This window comes from Athene cunicularia (genome assembly GCF_003259725.1).
Source record: "Athene cunicularia isolate RWA chromosome 14 unlocalized genomic scaffold, athCun1 chr14_part1, whole genome shotgun sequence".
NCBI lineage: Eukaryota > Metazoa > Chordata > Aves > Strigiformes > Strigidae > Athene > Athene cunicularia.
This window is the reverse complement of record NW_020799118.1, coordinates 10,571,694-10,590,610: the sequence shown is the minus strand read 5'-3', so window position 1 is coordinate 10,590,610 and position 18,917 is coordinate 10,571,694.

Here is an 18,917-nt window from a genome sequence, read left to right as displayed (position 1 = left end):
GTTTAACATTAGCACTTCCTTCCCTTTCTCCCCATCCATCTTACTGAGCGCCTCTTGCTCCTCCACAGCATGCTCTGGGAAGCCTTCATCCAGGATGCAAGGTTTTATGGGCAGAGAAAGCCACATGATATATATGATCTGACACTGAAGTCCACCATCTTTATGCAAGAGGGGTTTGACTCATTGGTCTCACAGAAACTTGTACCACCCTTCATGCCCACACAAATGCTCCCAGCACTTAAGACCACAGTAATACAATTTGCACTTGGCAACTATTTTTGCTGGGTGTCAGAATAGCTCTTGGTTTTATAAGCAATAGTCCTGGTGGGTTGGGACACTCAGCACAATCATTTTAGATGGGTGTGAAAAGATGGTAGCATAGTTGAAGGTGCAAATCTCAAAGGGAACCTGGCTCCAGCCTCTGCTAGAGCTGCAGCATAGCCCCAGGAGCTCTGCTGATGGGCTGTCACACCCCTGTGGGCAGAGTTGCTGTGACGTCTGTGGCTGGAGGTGTTTTCTTGCAGCTGTCCAGGAGGTGAGGGATGTGTGGGATGTGTGTGCACTCTGCATCCCTCCCAACCCCAGGCTCTTGGCTTTCAGGTCTCTTGAAAATAGGAAGCGTTTTGCCCAGCTGTAGATGAAGAAGGAATCAGCCACACAAAGGTCAACCATAAGCAGATATGGAAACTGCTGAAAACAGGGAACCCAAACTTCAAACTTTCCCCAGAAAATCTGCAATTCCTTATCCCAGTATAAAAAGGGTGATCTTCTCTTTTTGTTTCCATGAAAGCCCGTGAGAGCACACCCACACCCTGAGGACAAGGATGTTAACAAACACTGGAATTTACAACAGCAATTTATTCAGAAGAAAGGCTCCAGGTGAAAAGGGCTGATACTTAAAAAAGAGAGAAAGAATTCTTCATAGATGCAAATGCAATACTTGCAAGTCAATTTTTGCTCTTGCGATAGTCGCACACAGAAACTTTTCCAGCATAAATTTCAGTCCAGCTGCTCCAGGATCACGTTGTTCAGAAGCATTCAGATCCACTTCTTAAACTTCATTAAATATGTGGGCTTTTTAAAGCCTTTGGGGAGCTAAGTCTTTTATGACAAGTCCTTCTAGCCATTGAAATCCACCAGCACCATGGGGTGGCTTTATGGTAGCTAACTAAGAACAGATGATCCCTTTGGGAAGAGAATATTTAAAACCCCAAAACATAGACAAGTCAGAACAAATCCATGTGGCTGGCAATAAAAAAGTTGAGAACATTTCTTTCCAGATCAGTCGGACATAGACAAACCTCCAGATGATACTTAGTCCAGGACTAACCCCTCACCCCACGCATGTTTCCAGCTTCCTTTGTGGGCTGGAACCTCACACCAAGGTGCCCAAGCACTGGTTGCTTATTTGAGGCTTTGAGCAGTCCCCTTGAAGTTAGTGTTATGTGTGCATGAGCAGGGTGCCTGGAAAGCCCAGGTGACATTAGGACCTGCTGGCCAGGCACAGCCCATGTGTACTCAAGCCAGTGTCCCTGCCTCAGTGCCTTATGCCTGTCCCACACACAGAGCCCAGTGAGGAATTTCCCAGCCAAGGGATGTGGAAAGATGCTCCCAACACCCAGAGAGGCCAGGAGCTTTTCTTCAGACCTGGATTTATTCACACAAAAGAGAAAACAGAGTCAAAATACTAGGAATTAATTTTCCTATCTGAGAGGGGAGAAAATAACCCAGCCTAGCCACTGCACCAGGTACTCTGGGAGCAGCTGTCCCAGTTTGTGAGGTACACTGGGACCCATGAACAGCTCATGTTGCCTGTTATCCTGCTGTAACAAGATGAGCCAAGAAGCAAGCAAGTGTATTGTAGGTTGGGAGACCAAGATGTAGCTGAGAGCTGTTTCTGCATACCACCCGGGAAAAACTTACGGTCAGTGAACATCATCAAAACCTGGTAGCAAAAATGAGGAAATTCCTTATTCCTGTTCCCTATGGCTCATAAAGTTTTGTGTCAGGAAGGGTGGAGGCAACATGTTTTGTACTCTTGGAAGGGACTAGGTGTCCTCAACAAAATGATTGCTCCTCTCACTGCTGAGAACGGCCTCTGTCCTTTGCCCTGTGAGGGTCCCCTTTGTCCCCCGTTCCCTGACCTTGAAGGACCACATCTAAGGATGACAAGGGGATTTCTTTTGAGTTCAAGTGTCAACCAATTAGAGAATTAACTGCAATCTCCATTTAGAAATAGCATCCTGAGCATGGGTTGATCACTCTGGTGGTGAAAGGACATTATTCAAGAATAGTTATCCCGGTTTTTACACTCAGAATAACATGACTTTTATTCTGGAATAAGCTGGTCGCTGGCTGCTCATGTGGAACAGGGCGCAGGGAGCGTGCCAAGCCCACGGAGGGGATGCAGCCACCTGCCCCGTAGGAAGTGGGCCTGCAGCCAGACGGCACGGTTTGCACACCCCGTTGGACAGGCACCCGGCGGCAACGGCATCCTCCACTACCGACCTGGGCTGGATTCAGGCTGGCAGCTGAGAGGGAAGAGGAAACCATATTATATCGTTATCTCTCACCTTGCTTCCCTTTCGTAACAACCCCATCCCTTTGCAAAACAGAAAAACACACCGGTGCTTTGCAGGGACTGCCAGAGCCCACGGGCCAGCCAGGGCCGGAGCTTCCCTCGCTGAGGGCCATGCACAGACACACTGTCACTTCCCCCAGGCCCAAAGTGGGTCAAATACAAAAGGAAAAACTCAGGGAACAGCAAGGCTTTGTTTCCCAGCTCAACCCTAGGCACTGCAAGGTGGGATGCTATTGCAGACAAACTTTCCCCAAGAGGCAGGACTGTGCTACCGGTAGTGCACCATCCCCAGCCCTGAGACTCTGCAGTGCTGCCTAACCACTTCTGCAGGAGCATATTTTATAAATGTCCAAACTAGTCAGAGGTATGTGTCAGAAACGTGTGGGGAAAGAGAGACTAAGTTCCCAAGATGGTTGCCGTTGTGCTCCCCTCTTGCACTGAGCAACAGTCCCATTTCTTTTCAGTTTAAGCTCCTGATGTCTCAATCCTGGGGCCTAACAGAGTGCCTGGCTGTCAACTCTGCCCACGCTAATCCACTCATGTGGCTCCTATACAGGCTCTCAGGAGTGACAGAGGCCATTTCTCTTTTTTTCACATCAAGAAAATTCATGAGCTGGTTTCACATTTGTTTTTCTTTCAAACTTGAGGCTTTGCAGATATTAAAATATAATCCAGGAAGAATTTGCTTTGTGAGGGAAGAGTGTGGGATCATGGAGGGAGAGGGGTCAGTGGGGGAGCGCAGGGAGGTGGGGGTGGCAAAGGGATTTTCATTTCCCCTCTGTGTCCCATTGGGATCGAAATTTTTACCCCCCTGCAAACAATAGTGGTCAGTATGGGACCAGTTAGAGGCTTTGGGAGAGTCCAGGCTTTCCTGAGCTGGGAATTTCTATTTGCAGCAGGAATTTTAGACATTGCCCATGGTAAGGGCAGAAGAAACTCCCTGCAGGTGGTAAGAACTGGAGAAGATGGCTGAGAGTATTGAGAAATGAGTGGAAAGGAGAGAAGAAAACATCTCTCCTGGTACTGATTTGTTGCTCTGCATTAAAAAAAAAAAAAAAAAGGCAAACAAACATAATTTGTGTTATAGGTAAACAGAGGAACTGGCCAGGCAGGACAGGAAGGCAGGGCCTCATCAGAGCCCTGCGCAGCACAGAGAGATAAACAAGAATCCTAGAAATGTAGAGAGACGCTTAAGGTGCTTGCTCAACGTGCAAGGAAATACAGGGCAAAAGCCAGATATCAGGGAAAGGAAGCTGGAAAAGGGCAGTCTGATACGAGCAATGAGGTCAGCACTGCAAAAATAGTGCAGGAAGGCTTCCTGGAGGCGGCAAGCCGGCAGAGCACACGTGTCCCCACTGTTCCTCTTGCCTTAGATGCACACGTGGCAGGGGTTCTCTAGTCTGATACCAGGTTAAATCGCTCAGTGGTGGTGAGTTCAGTCCATCAAAGGCTCCTGAGCTGCAAATCCCCCACTTCACAACACCTACAACTGACCTTTATTTCCAAGGGAGTACCTCCAGATTGACACAGCTCCGTTGGCAAGTCCCACTGAGTTGACCTAGCTGAGGCCATCACTCAAAAAGAATGACAAATGAGTGACTGCATCCACCCAAAACAGCCATTTTTCCTGAATGAGTATAAAACTGGCCCCAGCCTGCTGTCAGAGCAAGCACGAGACAGACAGATTGCCCCTCCTGGCTTGGGTTTGATCTCCAGGCCTGTTGTGTGGTGAGCTCATCCTTTCTGGACTACAGGCACACTGCTGGGAGAGCAGCCAGCTGACTTGTGGCCCCACGAGCACTGGCAGCATGGTTTGTTTGGGTTCCTGATATGCCAGGGGTCTTGAGGCTTATTTTGAGTTCATCTCAGTTTGGAAGTTTTGATGAATTCTGCCTTTCTGGTCTGGTCACAAGCAGTTGGATGTTCATACCGATCTTGCTCTAAGACAAACAGCATCCATAAATCTCTGGGTGAAGCCAAGAGAGTCTTGTCTTTCATTGCTCTGTGCTGTACCCTCAGCCCTTTGAACCTCCAGTGCCCTCACAAGCATGGAAGTTTTAATCGATGTCCTATCAAAAAGAGCAGAATAAATCTTGTTATCTTGTGAGACAAGGTCACATTCCCTGTGTGGCTGTCTGGCAACAGATGGGGCTTCTCCTTGGGTTGTCTTCTCTTTACAGGAAGCCTTCCATCAACTCTTGCAATGCATGAACCTCTATATGTCTCCAAAACGCAGTTTCAGCAGTTGGCCCTGCTGTGCCTTTTTTGGTGGGTCACTGCTCAGAGCAGAGGACTTGCCATTATGGGCCACCCCACCAATCCATCCTGCTCCAAGGAGGCTACATGGCATGACTCCAGCCTTCCCCCAGGATCTCGGGGTCTCCCATTAGGATCCTATACAGTATTGAGTAACTTCTCCAGTTTCTTCGAGATGTGGCTTCTTTCTCGGTTACCTGTAGAACAAGGGGTCTCTTTCAGGAGCACAGTTGCTTGTGCTCAGTTGGATTTGTTTCTCTACCTCATCAGCCCTCTGTTCCTGCTGTTCTGCCTCCTCCCATGTTCCCAGTGATTTGTGAAAAGATTGCACCAAAGCCTGACAAAAACTGCCTCTAACATCAATGACTTTGGGTCAGACCTTGATCTTGAACTCATAGAAAAACCTATTTTCCTGCCACTTTGCCCTGGTTGTGAAGGCCCAGACATGGACCTGCTGTTGGGGCCAGTGTTCCAGGGCTGCCGGGGAAGAGGGCAGACATGCCAACACAAACACGTGGTTTTAGACAATTTTCCCTTCCACCCTCAAGCAGACAAAAGGACAAGGCCGTTCTGTGGCTGTTTGAAGAGAATGCACAGCTGATAGTGACCACATTCGTGACAGTGTTTATTTGCATTTCCAGCAAGTCTTTGATAAATCCTCGCTCCTGCTTGCAATGCCCAAACTCCAGGGACCATGGGAACGCCAGGAAGACCATCTCCCCATCTGGGAGAGGACACGAAAGAGCCAGCAACCAACCCACTGGCCCAGCAGCACATTCAGCTGGACACACATCCCCTTCAAGGGACAAAGGGACTCGTTGAGAGAGGAAGAAAGCATGTGTGGCCTACAGGAAGGAGGGGGCTGAAGAGGACTTGACTTCGCTGGCGGCAGGGAGGGAAGATAAGGATGGAAAATCAGATTGTTTCTAGCTCATGACCAGTCTGTGCAGGAAGTCTGTGGGGAAGAGGCTATTGGATCCATGTGTTCTGTAAAGGGGCTGGAAGCTGGGGGAATTTGGAAGGACATCCAGGAGACCTTGCAAAGCCTCTTTGTTCCCAGGAAGATGATGTGTCTTGCCACAGTGGCAGTGGCATGAAGAAGGTCTGAGTGTGGCAGAGGGAAGCCAACACCACCACTACCTACTGCCCTCCAAACTCTGCTGGATCACGGTTGCCCTTCTCAGAGCCCAGAAAAGATTTTATGGGGAGCCTCAAAGCACTTCACCCATATGAAATACCATATAGGGTAGCTGGAGAGACATGGAGTAACGATGGCGTGTTTTGCCTTCTCCTTGGGCACCTTCCAGCAGTGTCTGCTCCTGAGACCACCAGCAGTGAGGAGCTGCTGGGCAGAGGTGTCTGCTCACCCTCCCTGAGAACAGGGACCCTTTTCTGCCTGTCACCCTATAGCCATGACCCAGTTTCACTGAGGTATTTCTCAACTCCGGGCTTTTTCCTTTTCATCTCCTCTCTCACCATTCCCCTCCCTCCCCTTCAGCAATCGGCATTTGATATTTACTTTCAGGCTGGGAGGGACAGAGGAGGCTTTTCCTTGTGTGCCCCCACATTGTTCCCCTCTGGTATTTGGAAACAAGTGTGACATTCAGGGGAGCCGGAGCGGACAAAGCCTGGCTGGAGGTAATCATACCGCAGGCGGGCATATCGGGTATCCGTGGACACAGGGCATCCAAGAGCTTTTGACTGCGTCTTTTTTAGGAAGAGCTTTCTCAGCCTCGGTATCTCTCAGATTAGGTTTTGTCCCCAGAGGAGCCTGTTGTGCCTCCATTGTAGCGCAGCTGTGGGAACCCACGGCACGGCTCGGCACCGGAGCGGTAGGACAATGCCGAAAGGCACTGGCGCTCCTGACCTATCCGATGGGCGGCTTTTCCTGCGGTCCAGAGGGACTGATCTCTAACGAGGAGGTTGTGTCGACATCTGCTTCCCGGCGCTTTCTCTTCTGTACTCAGATGTCCACAAAAGAGCAGGTATGGATGGAAGCCCTGTGCCCTTGGCAAGCATCCCTGAGCCCATGCATGGAGATGGAGAGGGTGAGACACACACACACACACAACCAGGGAATGGACAGTGACTGGTACACCAGGTCCAAATCTGGATTTGTGCCTTGGATGTGCGAGGAGGAGGCAACACAAGGAAACGAAATTGCTACCCCTGGCTGTGCGCTGGGGGACCAGCAACAACCTCAAAAACTCAGAGATGAGTAGGAAAATGCAGAGGAAAGTCAAAGGCTGTTTCTATTTCCTCCCATGCAACCCTTTGGCATGGCCAGGCAGAGCTGGTCCTGGGCACAAAGCACCTAGAGCCTCTTGCAAAAGTGGGAGATGCTTTCCTGTTTCCACCTATCTTTTGCACTTAGGGATCTGCAGATTCCCAGAGAAATAAGAAGGGATATTGGTCCTCAGCCTCTGCTGCCAGGTGTCCCCTCTGAGGATGTCCAGTCCCACCCAGCATAGCCAGAGCCTGGCTGCTGCATGACCCTGCCCATCCCAGGATGGGATGACATCTAGAGCACTGACAAGTCCAAGGAGACAGCAGTGTCTCTTCTTCTCAAAGAAATCAGCACTCACCCCTCCCTGATCCCATTAAAATGCCTGATTTAGTACAGATACTAACTGCATTAAGTCCATGTAAAGCCACTTCTGGCTCCTCTCTGCTGAGGAGCTGTGTAACCCCGGTGAAGCTTCGCTGATGTAAACCAGTCACTGACTGATCCTTTATCTCCAGCCTTCTTGTGCTGACTGATTGGTTCCTCCCTCTTCTCTCAGCTGAGCCTCAGCTCTGGATTCAGACAGACTTTTCATCACTTTTCAAATCCTGGCCCAATAAAACATTAAAGCACTTGAACATGAATGGGACTGTTTACTTGCTTAAACCTAAACATGGGATGTAGTTGGATCAAAACCTTTCTCTTCCTGCCCAATTCTTCCTCCTCCAGTGTTCCGGCTGCTCTCATCAGCATCGTCTGTGGTTTCTCTCCGCTACAGTGCAATGTCATGGAGAATTTACAGTTTCCCATTTGTGACACACTGGTTTTGCCTAAGGTGACAAGTGACCCCCTCCCTTACAGATAAACTGATTTACTCATCCCAAGCTGCATCTGCTGGTTAGTCACAGTCTGCTCTTGGTGCTGAGGCTTTTGGTTCTGCTCAGCATCTGCACTACAGCTGTTTGCCATTGACTTTCCCCTGTTGTCTTTAGCACCCAGCCACTCGCTTCTATTGCACTTCAGCTCATTGCATTTCCTTTTATTATTCTCAGTTCTCTAAACCAAGCTGGGTCCTTGCTATGTCTTCTGAGAAGAGCAGTCCTCTGCCAGGATGTGAGGCAGCCCTCAGCAGCTCAGTGTGATTGAGCACATTGAGTTTGGTGGGAAACCATGAGCATTTCTGGGGGTGATGGGACAAACAGGTGGGAGACGCTGCTAGGGTGGCTGCTGTCCAGCATGGCTGGCTGGGGAGGGGACGTGGCCTCTACCATGTCCCTGGATGGGGAGGGATGTTCCTGGATGGGTAGAAATGTCTGTGCAGCAGCTGGGGAGTGTAGCGGCGAGGTGGGTGCAAGGCTGGTCTCTCCTCGGCGCTGTGCAGGGCCAGCTGCCCGCAGCTGCTGAGCCGCCACGGCATGCACGAGCGTGCAGCCTGTCGGACGTGGCCCTGACTGAGGTGTTTGGGAGCAAGTCCAGGCTTATGCGAGTTGGGCTGGCTGCCGAACACACGCATCCTCCGTGAAAGGAAAAGATGTCTTAGCAGGGATACAAAGCACACGATGGGCAGGTCCCTGGATGAAGCCACTTCCCTCCAGCACATCTGGAAAATTGCTCCCATCCTCTAGTAAACAGGCTTCCAGAGGAAGATCTGTGCTAGTGTTGTCCTCCCTTTGGGACATGGTGGAGCCAAGGTAGGAAAATCCAGCGGGATGAGAGGATATAAGCTCTCTTAGAATAACTTACAGCTGTCCTAGAAGCTTGGAGACCTGGAGGGCTGAGAAGCATGTTGGCAAAGTTACAGATTTAATCAGTTTTCTTTATTCTTGGCAAAGGGCTGGGGGAAGACACAGTTTCCGCAAGACAGCAGGGATGATGGAGGTTCATCTGGAGTCCCTGTTGAGTTCAGCCTTTTCTTCCATCTCCATAGATCCAGCAGTACAGGTGGGTCTATGGTCCAGGCTCAGGAGAAAGCCTGGAGAAGCCAGCACAGCTGATCTCCTCCTCCTCCTCCTCCTCCCGAGCAGAGGAGGTCTCAGGAACCCTTAGTGATGTGGTATCTTTAAAAATCATTGCATAACATTCAGCATCACTGAGGGTGGGTTATTGTTTTAAGAGGCTGGTGAGAAGAGGAAAGAAACAGTGTTGTGGTACGAAGTTCTCCAAGGAAGGCAAAGGATCCAGGTCCTCAGCCCCAGAGCAGAAATTTGGAAGGGGCTATTTCAGGGCTTCTGCCCCAGCGCAAGGAGAAGTGGTGATAAAATGCTGTAGTGCTTGGAGAGCAAAGGGAGTGTTTGCTTAAATGTCTGGTAACAATAATTGTGTCACAGCTGCTGAGAAGGTGGCCCAGAGCTATTTTGTTAAGAGATTGTAAGCCCAGATATGGTGAATCAAGGAACTCAAGTCTATCTTCAGAGGGGTATAAGCAAGGATGTTGTTCTCCAGTGTAGATGGACACGGAGCCCTGTGTTCCGTCCAGGCACCACAGATAGATGTCACACCTGAAAGAAAACAAACCAGAGGCATGATTCATGGTACATTGAGTGTGATGCTGAGGTCCCACTCCAGGACTGTGCTCCAGCCTTGCCCAAAAGCCCCAGGCACGGAAACCTCCTGTATGTTGGAAGGACACTCCTCTTAGGAAACCAGGAACCTGCTACGTTCAGCTCTGGTTACAGCCTTAAACCATGATGTGATAAATCTTTTTTGTGGCATCCTTGACATGGGTGTTCTCCACCAAACACCTTGCTTGGCAGCATGGTGAATGTGGCAGCACTTTTTGGGGATGTATCTCTCCGCTATGGGAAGGGCAGCCCCAAAGTAGCCCTCAGGGCACACTCGGGCCCTGGGAGCCCAGCATAGTGGCCCTAGGGAGGTGACAGATGTGACTTTCCCAGCCTCCCCAAGATCTCTCTCAGCAGGAGCTCCCAGCTTTTCCCAACTGAGCATCCCTGGCAGTGTGACGAGGCAGACAGTACCAGACACAAGCCAGAGCAGTTTCTCCTCCCCGCACAAATGCCTGTGCATTCAGTGGCATGAGAGCCAGGAGGTCCCAGTGCCGCTCTGTGCCTGGGACACTGGTCTCCTGGGAGAGAAGTGAGTTGGTGGGGGGCAACGCTAAAGATGGGTGCTCTTGATTAAGGGATCAGAACTGAGCTCTGAAGGCTTTTTATATTAAAAAACACCTACAGGAGTCTGTTCAGACTGAGCATTTCAGAGCTCTCCCAGGCACCTCTTTCCTGCCCCTCTCCCTTCCCCCATGCTGCTCAGCCCTGTCTCCTGCGAAATCTCGAAGTGACAAAAGGCTCTTTGGGACTCAGCATCAGCCACAGCCCATCGCCTGCCTGCCTGGCCGCATGGATGGAGGACAGGACCATCTGCTCCAGGGCAAATGAACCCCATGGCCAGATGCTCTGCTTTGCTAAGGAGGCTGTAAAAGCCTTGGACCCGGTTCATGGGAACCGCTTTGCTCTCCCCCGCCTCCTCCTCCCACACACATTAACCTCTTTACTGCCACTGATGTCTTTATAGCAACATCTGAGGGAGGAGAAGGAGGTGGGTGAGAAGGCACGGGGGTGGAAGGGCAGGATGCTGTGGAGGTGTGCTGGGAGCTTGCCTGACACGGTGGTGTGAAGTTTGCCATCCTTCCTCCCCGCTTTGGAAGGCGGGGAATGAGAGCCCTTTCCCAGCAGGGAGGCCGCAGGCAGCACGGGAGCTGGTGCAGAGACACCACAGGGGTGGGGGGAGGAGGTGGCAGGATTGGCACTTGCTTTGGAAGTGTCTCCACAGGGGTTTGCTCTCCCCTGCAGCCGATTCCCACGAGTGGAGTGAGCCCCATCTCCCAAAGGCTGTCCCAAGGTTTACATGAACCATCCTGACGATCCCCACCCTTAGGGCAGCAGTGAAGTCACCTGCTGTTGGCTCTGGGTGCTTTGGCTCTAGTGGAGAGGACAGGGGAGACTGTGGCTGCCCACAGGTCTCTGTGGCTGTGGTCCCCATCACAGCCCATCCCTGCACCAGTCACCCCACAGCTGGGTGGGGGAGACACACAGCCCAGCGTGAGGAGCTGGATGCTGCAGTCCAGGCCTGGGTCTGCCCAGGCTGATGTCCTGCCTGCACAGTGTTGCTAGCCATAGCATATATTTGCAACAACGTACGACATACATTTGCACCAAACGGCATGGTTTTAGGGGTTGGGGACCCAGAAATCCTGCCTGGTAGTCCCTGTCATGCTGCTAATCAGGAAAAAGCCACATAACTTCCATATCGCCCCTATTTCTTCCAGCGACAGAAAGGGGGTATCAGTCCCATGTGGCAGGGTGCTCTCATGTAGCACCCCAGTTTTGGGCAGGGCTGACAAGCATCTGAACGGTGGGGATTTACCACCTATGTACTGCTTAGTGCTATGAAACCCACAATATAACAGGTGAACAACTGCTAATGCGGGCTGGATCCAACCCTTCTGCCAGGGCAGAGAGGATTCCAACCTCTTATCAGACACAGGGTGATGAAGATTCTACTGTGGTGCTGCATCTGTCTCTCCCCTCCCGCCCCCACATGTTTTCTGCTCCTCTAAATTCATTTGCAGTCACCCAGGCCACCAAGGGTTAACACCACCCCGCCCGGGAACTGGGGACATCACAGGTGGGACGCAGCTTGCAAGGCACAGTGGCCTGCTGGAAAAGACCTTGACTATTGAACCCTGAAAAATCTCCTCCTTTCTACCAGAGCCTTCCTTGCCCTGGTTCCCACAGGGCTCCTCAGCCACCCCGCACCTCCGGGAAGGTCACACGCCGCTGCTGTATCTCGCCCAGCGCGGTGGGAATCCGATTAACAACCGGCCCCCGGCTCTGGGATTGGGCAACGATGGGCGAGAGAAGGGCCCCGCGCCCGGAGAAGAGCTTTCCCACACTCTGTCCCCCCTCGCCGGCGACGGCGGAGGAAATCGTCCATATCTAAATGTGTCCTGATAGCTGCGCTAATCTAGGGCTGAATGTGCAGCTCAGCTCGGGGTGGGCTTGCCGGCAGCATTAGCGCAACACATGGCCCGTATTCAGCTCACACAAAGGGCCGTATTCTTCCTCGTCCCGCTCGGGCTTCGCATGCTCGAGTGGAAAAACAGAGTGGTGCTGGGGGTGAGGGAAGAGGGGAGACCGTTGAGATGGAGCAGCTGGCTCCCCTCAGGGACGCGGGGGGATTTCTGACCCTGGGGACGGTTTGCTCTTCGCCCGATGCATGTCTCCACCAGGCAGGCAGGACTGTGTGACGCTGCATTCACAGCTCTCAAAATTTGGCAGAGAAAGGAAAAATTGGGTTTTCTAAACAGCAGATAGGTATTTGGGGGTGGCTGCATGGCAAACGCCATCCCTGATTCTCAGGGGTTCTCTGCAGAATGGGGTTTCTCTGCTTGGTCTCTGCATCAAAAAAAATACCAAGGGGAAGAAAGTTGTCGTCAAAAAAATGTCAGTTCAGCTCAACCTGAAACATCCCTTCAACTAAACCCACAAAGTTTTCTCCCGTTTCTGAGGTCTTTTTTTGCACCTTTTTAACCCTTCTTCTTTTGGCTCGCATCACTATTCACATAGGAAAAGCTGTTTTGAAATAAAGAAGCCAAAAAAATGTTTTGTTTTGAAAAAATGTTGAAACAAGATGTTTCGACATCTTCCAAATGATCTCCCTCACTTGTTTTGGCTGAAGCCCTGCATTTGCATTTGACCTGGATTTGCACATTGTTAGTTCCCCACAAAAGGGCACATTTTTCGGTGAACTCAATCCCGTTCACCAAAAAGCAGCTCAGCTTTGGAGCCAAGATTCTGCAAGCAGAAATTTTCAAAATGATGGACTAAGCGGTTCATCTGGGTAAAGGTGAAGATCCTCTTCTACAAAGGACCTTAAAACATGCATTTTCAACCACAAAGTTCCCCTTTCTTGTTCCCTTTTTTCCTGCACTATCCTTTTTTTTTTGCCTCCATGCATAGACCAGCTTCTCACCTAAACATCTTTCTTCTGCAAACTGTCTTTTTTCGGGTCTTTTAGTGAATAAATACCACTGCCAGGCCTGGATGAAAATTCTTGGAGCTCCAGAGAGCCCAAAAAATCATAAAGCCCAACTCCAGGATGGGGTAATCTCCCTTTGGAGACTGTTCTTGGCCAGAAACTCTCCAGCCCTGGATAAGGGAAGATTTCCCCCTGGGAAAGAGGTGCCCCAGCGCTGCACCCCTTCCCAAGCCCTGGGGGTGCCTCAGGGCCAGGTGCAAGGGAGCAGTGGGTCAGGCATGCTTGTACACACGGGGATACTGGGGCTGTGAGCAGCTCTTGCCTTATCACCCTTCAGCTCACATTAGCAGCAAAGTCCCCACCCTTGCTTGGAGCCCTGTCATGCAGCTCCCCATCACCTCCCCACCCCGCCACCAGTGGGATGACTTTCCTCCTCCTTGCTAGGGACTGGACCCTTTGCATTGGGACTGGTGGGTGCCGATGGGGAAGGAAACCCTCATGCTGGGAGCTGGTAAAGCAGCAGCCTTCCCGATTTCCACTGGGAAGGGTGGGGAGTGAGGGGAGGCAGCCCTTCCATGCCTGGCAGATTCTCCACCATCCTTTCTGGGCCCTGTCGAAATCTGCCTGTTTTAACTTGTCTGTATGTCTCACTGGGGAGATGGACTGGAAAACACAAGGCAGATCCAAGCAGCTTTCTCCATGGGGAAATCTTTCAGCACATAATAGTCTGGGGCTTGTTTGATGCCTGGTGTAAGATGCAGCTGAATAAAACCACGTAGAAGGAGCTTGAATAGTAAAAGGCATCTTGAGAAACAAGCAGCCTTTTCTTCACTCTTCTACTACAGAAGCTGCCCCGGAGCTGCTATGTGTGCGGGGAGAGGGGCTGGTTCCCATTTAATCTCAGACTGAAGGCTGCCACTATAAATGAAAGTAAATATGTAATTCCTCCTATTCCTGCCTGGTTGCTATGGAGACTGCAGTTTAATTAACCACAACGCTGATGCCCAGCATGCCACAAAGCTGCCCAGGAAAATATTACGGATGCCTCTATATGTGTCAGTCCTGCATTTATTTCTTCGTTTTACTCACTTCCAGAACTTGCCAAAAGTACTTGATGGGCACGTGGTGCAACCTGGCGTCATCATCATACAAACCGTGCTCACACTTCCCACAGGGACGGACCAGGAGGGCAGCAGCTACTGTAACCATATTCCTTGCTACTATGTGCGGGCTGGATGGAAAGACCCATACACATAGGGAATTGCCAGAGAAGGAAGAGGAGACATCAACCCAATTTAGTCTTCCCAGGACTTAACTTGGAAAACTCACGGAGATACGGCTTGTGTGATCACAGAGACTTCTGTCCTGTGGGCTGCGGTTTGGCGGGAGGCTGTGGGCTAGGTGCAGAAGATGGCACATCTGCAGGGTTACCTCCAGAGACAGCCTTCAGCTGGGCTCTCAGGCAACGTTTCCAGGGAGCTAGGCTTGGGAGGGTTTTACCTTGCTTCTGGAGACCTGCTGGAGTATTTCCATCACACCCACCCTCTAGTTGAGGGCTGAAGCTGCTCTGCTCTGCTCGAAGTCCCTCTCTGGTGGGGAGCACTGGGGTGAGTCCATTGGGAAACTCGCCTGCAGGGTAGGAGATTTGCAGACCCCTCGCTGTTTCCCAGATTTCTCCAACTCGTCATCTCCAGGGGAGCAGTGTCCCCAGGAACTGCACGGGGACTGGGGAGAGACCTGCGGCCGGGAGCTGGCGCAGGCACAGGAAATCCAGCTGTCAAGAAGACTCCAGCGTGTTTACCCATCCCTGCCTCCCGGCACCTTTTTCTGGTGTGCATTTATGTTTCAGACAGCACTGATCCTGCCGGCCAGCCCTTACCTGCCAGCATCTGTCAGACACCGCAGTAAAGAGTAGCCCCAAGGCACGAACAGCCCGCCATAGGGGCCGCACCTACATCCACCTCTGTGATGCAACGTCTTGCTGCGCAGCTGCTTGCCTCGCTGCCAACAGCCCCCGCGGCTCCGCCAGAGACTGGGTCTCCGAAATAGGAGCTTTGGCACTTCCCCAGCTGTTTGCTCAGCCCCAGTCTTGAAAGTGAATCTCATCAAAAGAGAGCAAAAGATTTCTCCTGCTGAGGGGAGAGAAGTCCAGGGCTAAAGCCTTGATTTGGTTAGTCAAGAGGAGGAGGAATGAATATGAAAGATCTGTCCCTGTGATCGCAGCCGCTGTCACCACGCGAGCCAGGGAAAATAGGAATACTCATCTCAGCTGCTGTCAGCAGGGCAAGAGTCAAGCCTGGACGGCTACCTCAGCTCTGCCACAGGGATCCCAGTGAAGGTGCACCATAGTGGGAGGTCGAGCTGTGCCCTCATCATGTAGGGGGATGTCATGAGCTGTCACTCAGGGCTTGGAGGCAATGTGATCAACTGTGCTGCCACGTTGTGTTGTGTGTGACAGTGGGGGCCAGTTAATAAATAAAAGGAGGGCAACAGGCAGGGTGATTATGGGGTCAAATTTAACCATCGAAGTGCTGGTGAGAGCTGCTGCAGGACAGCTCTGCTGTTATCCCAGAGACAGGATCCTTACGGGCCACACCAGCATTACCACAGCCCTTTGCCCCACATCCCTGGGAGCAGCATTAGCACAGAAACCACCACAGAAACCCGAAACTCAGCCAGAGACTTAGAGACACAAGCTCAGGCCTTGAAAGTGACAAAGCCAGGGGACTGCAGAGGAGGACTAGCTGTTTGGCTGCTCCAAACTTTCAGATCATCTTGACCTCATCTGGAAAGATTCACCTCTCCAACTCATCAGGAAGGTTTATTTTTCCTGTTGGAAAATTTAGACCCTCATTCCAATTCCTGAGCTTCCTGGGGCACTGAAGGAGTCTTTCACTGTTTTTACAGTTTGCGTTTCTTCCTCTCGCCCTGTCTTCCTTTTCCTCTTCTCCATGACATCAAGCTTAACTAAACTCTGGGGAGGGGAAAGAAGAGAGTGGAACAAGATGCTAACCCTGGCTCAGCATTTCTGTAAGATCCCCGGAGATACTGCCATGGTTTTAAGTGCCCTGCAGGATGCAGGCAAGGGGGAAGATGGGGGATTGCCCTTTGGGCCAGCCAGAGCTGGATGAGTAATTTGCATCGCTCTTCTTCACCTTTTCCATGGGACTTTCCAGCCTCTTCATCTGGGCTCTGATTTGACCATGCATGACAGCCAGGATGACTTGGAAGGATGTGTGTTTCTGGGATGGTTTCACTTGTACTTTCTCAGTACAGGAGGCTGATATCAACAGCATTTCCACCCTTTCTGCCCTCTCGGGTAACATATTAGTATAGCAAGGAGTTTTTATCGCTGAAGAAACCCATAAGATGCTCTCAGTGAACTGCAGCTTGGCAGTTAGGAAGCCTGTTTACAGCCTCACCAGGCTGCCTGCCTTGCTGCACCTTGCAGGGAAGCTGACACCCATTTGGCCCATGTGATGGGAATCAAGCTGAGGATTTACAAAACACAGGATAGCTTTAAAAAGCTGGTTAGCAGGGGGCTGTCATCATGACTCTGATCCCCACGGGACATACAACATGTGGAGCAGAGGGCATCCATCCAGGCTGGGTTTGGCATGTAGCAAGGCTGCTGTTTTCAGCACAGGTATTGCACTGCCAAAACACAGCCGGTGCCTCCTCCATGGTTTGTCAGCCAGCCATGGGGACAAGGGGGGCAGCACTCTTGGGAACAGCCCTGCTTGAGGGCCATAAATCGAAGCCATTGGGAACAACAAAGGCGCCTCGTTGGATGGGGTGGGGGCAAGAGGCATCGCTTGGGGCTGCATGAATTTATGGTACCCTCTGGCTTCTTTAGCAGTGGATGCTTTTGACATAGGACTCAAAGCAACAGCCTTAAAGGGGGAGATAAAAGGCTGAGAGAAAAGAAAGGATCATCTTTTTTCTCCTCTCTCATTTTTTTTTTTTAATCAACAGAGGGAGAGGAGGCACCATGGCAACGTCAAGCTCCTCGGGTGGGATGCTTGGCAGTGGAGGCCCCATGCTAACCACCCTCCTCCGATCACACAGCCCTTGGCAAACCCCACTGCGAGGCCATCCCTGCCTCTGCTGCCCCATGCATCACACACCCATGGCTGGCACTGCCTGCTTGCCTCTCAGGAGGATCCATTCCCAGGGATGGGCTCAACCATTGCCTGGACTCCTGGGTGCAGAGGAGGAGGACGACCCTGTTAACAAACCTCAGCTAAACAGGCTGCTTGGGGCTGTGTGGGCAGAGCCGATGCCCTCATTGATATTGAAATCAGGTGCAATCCATCACCAGCGAACAGGCTCTTTCCATGGGAAGCTGAAAAGAACCACTCTCAAAGGGAGGGGGAAAACTTGTCCAGGGGAAGGGTGAACCAAAGCGTGGCAGGTGTGGTATGGAGAGGGATGCTGTCTGTGCCAGACGGTGATTCATTGCCGAGTGGCGCCGTGCCATTGCCAGGGTGGGTGCAGAGTGCAGGCGACAGTATCCCCTGGGTGGTGGGAGGACAGTGGGTATGGGGACACACTGGGGTTTGTTGGGGTGCGGTGAGAACGCTGGCATCGCAGGGGTAGAATGGCTTTGGTTTTCACCCCAGAGTGGGGAAGCCCCTGATGAAGGAGTGAGCATGATCAAGGTGGGCAGTTTGTGGGTGTTGGGAGAGGAGGTGGCATCGGGTGCAGCCATGGGAGAAATGTCTCTTGGGTCACTCCAATTTCTTTCATCTGTGACTGAGCTCCTGCCCCAGTGAGTGAAAATGCAACTTTGCACTTTCACCTGTGAGTGCTGTGGGTCCCAGTGGGACAGCACAAAGCTACCACATGCAGAGGGAGTTACAACGAGCCTTTTTGCTCCTCATTTGAATCAGTACCCCTGTGGCTCTGGGGAGGGCTGGGGCTGCCACCCCACTGGGGGACAACATCGAGACTCCCCCAGGGGCTCGCCAGGCAGGGATGGAGACCAGCCTGCAAAGGCCCTTGAACCTGGGTTGCTCTCAGATCTATAGGTCTCGCTCAGCATCTTAAAAAAAAAGGCAACAACCCGAAATGAAACTGAATTTGGTTTCCTGTGTCTCAAACCAACTTTCCACTGAGCTTGAGGGCCACCTCTGGCTTTGGCACTGACTGATGCGATGGGGATCACCTCTGCAGAGAGGGTGTGAGAGCTGGGTCAATGGGAGGAGAGGCCACTGGGACTGGTGACCAGCCTCGCGAGCTTCCAAATCTGCCTCCCTGCTGCAGACAGCCCATGGGCTCAAGGCACAGTCCCTCTCACCCTGCAGGGTCTTGTCTTTAAATGTATGTATCAAGGGTCAGCCCGGAGTCATCCTGCCGCAGTCACTGCTGTTCAAGCAGGATGATGCCAAATCTGTCCCAGCATCTCAGCGCTCAGCCTCCGGCCTCAGCTCCCCACACCTGGACGCAATCATAGAGCTGGTCGGAGAATGGGAAAAAGCTGTCGGATCCAGTTCACCAGCAGCTGCTGTTTATTTACCGGAGATCCTTCCTACCGAGGAAAGATGGAGCTGGGGGTGAAATGCTTCCCACCCCCTTGGGGCTTCCGCCTCAGGGATGATGTGGCGTGAGGGGGATGCCCCGATGGGGGGGTGTGGAGTTCTCGGCAGAGCTGTGAAAGGACCATGGCAGGTTTGGCCTTTCCCAGCACAGCACCAGGGGCCCGGGGGAAGCCCACATCTGTGTGCGGGGGAGCTGGGCCAGCGCCGGTGTCCTGCGGGGGCGAGCGGTGGAGGAAGCCAGCCGCAGGGCTGCAGACCCGTGCTACCCCGTGGATGAGGGGGATGTTTTCAAAAATTGCATTCTTCTCTACTTTTCTTTCTA